We start from the raw sequence: 5,303 nt of genomic DNA on the forward strand, positions 1-5,303 counted from the left end.
TCGATTTTCAACTGACGTGGGCAGAAAGTGTAGTTTCCGTGACAACTATTTATCGCAGGACAGGAGTGTTTCTTGCGTACGACCCCCTTCTTTGAGCTATGTGACGTCAGAATCCGACACAAATTCACATTTAGCGGCTAGCCGAGACTACAAAAAAGTGCATGTTTGTGCGCATTCAATGGTAAAAATAAAGGGAATTCCAACTAAAATCGATCGATTCATAAATGTTATTTGTATTATTTGACCAAAATAGTTATTTGACACAGATCTCGACAGTCATTGTTCACATCGACCGCTGAGGCGGTCGCGAAGGAACACTGACTGTCTCGATCTGTGTATAATGTCACATTTGGGTCAACAATCCAAATGACGTACAATATACGCTACTTTCTACGATGCTGGTCAAATTTGAGGGTCGCTTTGTTTCTTGATCTTTTTAAAACTTCAAAATGAAACTGAATTATGCGTTGTCTATCTTCGACAACCTTGAGAAGTGTGATCGATGTTGAAGATATGGGAGGGTAGATGCACCCCAAAATATACAAACTGGATCCTTATCGTCTGATCTGTAAAGTATATATATTTCAGTGCCCCATAAATTAATTTGACTCCCCCCCCCCCCCTCTTCCATGTGTTTATTTGGGCCCCCCTCCGTCGGTATGTCTGAGGAAAATCCACCAGCGCCTACGCTTTTGTATTTAAACGTAATTTACAACCTTTGTTTTATGGTTCAGCAGTGTGTGTGTGTGTGTGTGTGTGTGTGTGTCTGTGTTTGTGTGTATGTGTGTTTGTGTGTGTGTATGTGTGTTTGTGTGTGTGTTTGTGTGTGTGTGTGTGCGTGCGTGCGTGTGTGTGTGCCTGCCTGTGCGTACGTTTGTGTGTGTGCGAATGAAAAACAGAAAAAGCCCAGAGCAAGGAACAAGGTCGAAGATTATTCTCCTAACAGGGCAACTTTCGCAATGCCTGCATCTTCTACAGGCAGGCGTGTACGTGATAAGTGCATAGTCAGCCGTGTGATATCCAGAATGTGCGTGCGAGGCGTAGGAATCATGAGGAATATCACATCATAATGGAGATCACCCTCTTCCAGCCTGACCTCGGAACTTTGCACTGCCTCAGAATGCACATTTTCTTTCATTATACATGTATTGTTAGTTGACTGGCTGCTTGCTTGGTAAAAACAGCAACTACAACCAACCTACCAATCCACATACAAACCAACTAAAAAAAGCAACCAAGCCCAAACCTTAACATGCACAAGAGGACCTCTCCACCCCACCCCCCACCCCCCCACCCCCCCCCCCTATCACACAAACACGCACACACACGCACGCATGTACACACACACAAACAAACAAGCACACACACACACATATATATACATACACACACACGCGCACACATACACACACACATTCACACAAAAATACATTCACACACACACGCACACACACACACACACACACACACCTACACACAAACATACAATCACACACACACGCACACACAAACACACACACACACGCACACACGCCAAACAATCTACAGGCAGCGCGCTCCGGTGAGTGTGTGGAATTCCTCCCTCAAGCAAGCGACGCTCACCTTATCGTCTCGTTTACATTATTCTGTCTCTGTCGATTTGTCTGTTTATTTGTCGTCTGTTATAATTTGTCGTCGGCTTTGCTCTCGTGAAAAGATCCATGCTAAATGTCGCTCCACATTCAGTTATATTTCAAATGTTTTGACTAAACTGTTTCCAGATAGACCAGGAATCGAGACAACGGTGGTGGTGGTGGTGGTAGTGTGTGTGTGTGTGTTGTGTGTGTGTGTGTGGGTGTACCCCCGTTTCCACAGGTTTGGTTGCCTAAATCACCATAAGGCAACCGGCATCCACACGTGGATGGCAACCTAAACTCTGGATGACAACCTAATTGTGTGGATGGTCGCTTCATTTAACACCGTTAAATTGACTTTTTTGACGGAAAGAATGTTATAACAATGTTCAAAATGACATTCTTTCCGTCCTCTATAGGCGACGAAATAGGTCAAATTTTGTGCATTTTTTAGTGCAAAATTCTTCGATGCCGGAGCGAGTACTGCACCCAGTGCTGTTGTAGTGCAAGTGCACTAGAAAGGCACTACACCCAGTGCCGCCTCTTAGGTAACCATCCACACACATAGGTGTGTGTGTTTGTGTGTGTGTGTGGGTGTGTGGTGGTGGTAGTGTGTGTGGGTGTGTGTGGGTGTGTGTGGGTGTGTGGTGTGGTAGTGTGTGTGGGTGTGTGGTGGTGGTAGTGTGTGTGGGTGTGTGGTGGTGGTAGTGTGTGTGGGTGTGTGTGGGTGTATGTGTGTGTGTGGGTGTGTGGTGGTGGTAGTGTGTGTGGGTGGGTGTGTGGTGGTGGTAGTGTGTGTGTGGGGGTGTGTGGGTGTGTGGTGGTGGTAGTGTGTGTGTGGGTGTGTGGTGGTGGTAGTGTGGGTGTGGGTGTGTGGTGGTGGTAGTGTGTGTGTGGGTGTGTGGTGGTGGTAGTGTGTGTGTGGGTGTGTGTGTGTGTGTAGCAGGCATGGGAATTGTCCGCCAAAAGGCAAATTTCCGCCGAATTTATTTTTTGTTCCGCCGAAAAAGCAAAAGTGTTCGCCGAAAAAATAAATGGGGGAGGCAAAAATGGTTCTAAACCCTGAATTTAATGGTAAACTTGGAGTTTAGATGACACCAAATTGCACCAATTGGGTTCTTTGGAGAAAAACAAATCCGGCTAGGCGCTTCTCGCCGTCGACTTTGCCATTACTTACAAATTTTCAGCCTTTTTTACTTTTTTCAATTCCCATGCCTGGTGTGTGTGTGTGTGTGTGTGTGTGTGTGTGTGTGTGCGTGTGTCTCTGTGTGTGGCTGCTCGCTAAATCTTCGACTTTTACGTCATCATGTCTGTGGAAAATCCACCAGCGCCTACGCTTTTGTAATTTAACGTCAGTTACGACCTTTGTTGAATGGCTTTGCAGTGTGTGTGTGTGTGTGTGCGTGCGTGCGTGCGTGTGTGCGTGCGTGCGTGCGTGCGTGCGTGTGTGTGTGTGTTTTGTGTGTGTGCGTGTGTGCGTGCGTGCGTGCGTGCGTGCGTGCGTGCGTGCGTGTGTGTGCAAAGCGATTCCTATAAAGCATCCCGACAGATTTTCATGAACCTTTCCATGCACAAATGTCCACATTATATTCCCACACTATTTTTCCCGTTTTATGAAATGCCTTTGATGACGTGATTTGCGGCTTCAGTTTTAGAAACGTTGAAGCAGCACTGTGGCAATAGCATATTTAAACAAGTTGGTTGACATTTTAGTCATTCTTTGACTGGGATTTTATTTCAACTTGAAATTTTAGATATTAATTAATTTTTCTGTTCATCAAAATGGTGATTCAAATTGAAGTCTTGTGAAAAGATACAAAAAATACTGGCATTGTATACAGCCGCACTCGCCTAAACGAAACACGCTTAAGCAAAAAACTCGGATATCTGAAACCAAAACCAATTCCCCGCTAAACCTCCCTCTTTGGAAGACTATTTCTAATTCGGATAAGCCAAACTCTGTCAAAAAATAGCTAACTCAAACACGGACATCTCACTGAAACGTGATTTTGACATATAAGCCAAACTCTAAACACTGTCGGAGAGACATTTTTTAAATTTTTCCTTGAAAAACACGTCAGGAAGATTTACATATTTCGTCACGGCTATAATTATCCTACGGAAACGAACACGTCACCTGTTTTTCAGTATGCGGGGAAACTGATGACGTGTGCCACATTGACTGTGACCAAGAAATACACGTGTCACGTGATGCGACGTTGGAATCCTTGCGGCTGCCAGCATGTTCCAAACAACTGTTGCAGTGTTCAAAAACGAGTGGCTCTCATACAAACCTCTTTTTCCAATCGAAGGAAGAGATCTTTGTGAAGAGCAAATCTACCTGAGGAATGTATGTGCTCATTTTGAGCGAGTGGTGAAGATCAAACCACAATAAACATGCAGCGAAACAAAACATTTGCCTACAATCTACGTTTACGGAGATTTGATCTTGATTTATGACCACAGAGACAAATTGTCTAATTTTGTATCTTATCTTTCTTTAATGGAGAGGGTTTCATTAAACATTACTTGGAATCCTTTTAACAAAAGCGTAGTTGCTTGTGGAATCTTTGGTTTTGTTTCTGAGATGTGCCACTGTTTTCATCATTTATTTTTACAGTTGTCTTTGAGGTATTAATAAAGCTCCACTGAAGAAAGCACTTGTAGCTTGTCACTGTTTTGATCTTATTCATTTAAACACACACACACACACACACACACACACACACACACCACGCACAGAGAGAGAGAGAGAGAGAGAGAGAGAGAGAGAGAGAGAGAGAGAGAGATTGGATTGGATTGGATTGGATTGTTTACTCATTTAGGCCATAGCCCCTTATGAGGGGGGTGAACATATATACAATGACATAATGACATTTGCACACAAATCAAATGAAATAAATCATACACGAACTAAGACATTACATTTCAAATAAAATATATCGTAGGCTTACATAAACTAAGACATAACAACACTACGTAGCCGAAATGCTTTTTACACATAAACTGACAACTTTCGAACAATACCTTCATTCACAGATGCCATAAGCATAGAAAACTTGTGTAAACTTGGGTTTCTATAAAACTTAGCAGGAATAAACTGGCATCGCAAATCACGAAGTGCGGGGCAACAAAGCACAAAATGAAACTCATCTTCCTTACGTTCCCTGCACAATGGGCATAACAACATATCCGCATCGTATCTCTTATATCGATTAACGTGCACAAATAGTTCTGTTATTCCACCTCGGAATCTTGCCATAATAATTTTCAAATGCCTATCCATGTTCAATAATAAATAAGGTTTTACTTCGTGCACAGTGCAAAATGTCCTATATAACGCAAATCTATCACTGTTCTGAACATGAAAATTCCATTCCTGCCATCTACAATCAATCAATCTTTCTCTGAAATCTTTCAAAAAACGGTTCTCATCTTGCACTCCTTGATTCATCCATACAAACCCAAAACCATTCTGACATAATTTACAATCGTACGCTAGACACCCAGTTTCTTTTACCTCTTTAATCCAGTTCACGCAACATTTTATAGGCTTTGTGTGGCAATCTATTTACGTCCATTCTTAACAACTTCAACCAGTATTTAACACAACGTATTGCAGCATTCACATAAATGGGATACCTATTCATCTCTCCGTACACAAAATCGTTGGGTGTGCGTGATCCAACA

This window comes from Littorina saxatilis, linkage group LG11 (assembly GCF_037325665.1).
Source record: "Littorina saxatilis isolate snail1 linkage group LG11, US_GU_Lsax_2.0, whole genome shotgun sequence".
Classification (NCBI taxonomy): domain Eukaryota; kingdom Metazoa; phylum Mollusca; class Gastropoda; order Littorinimorpha; family Littorinidae; genus Littorina; species Littorina saxatilis.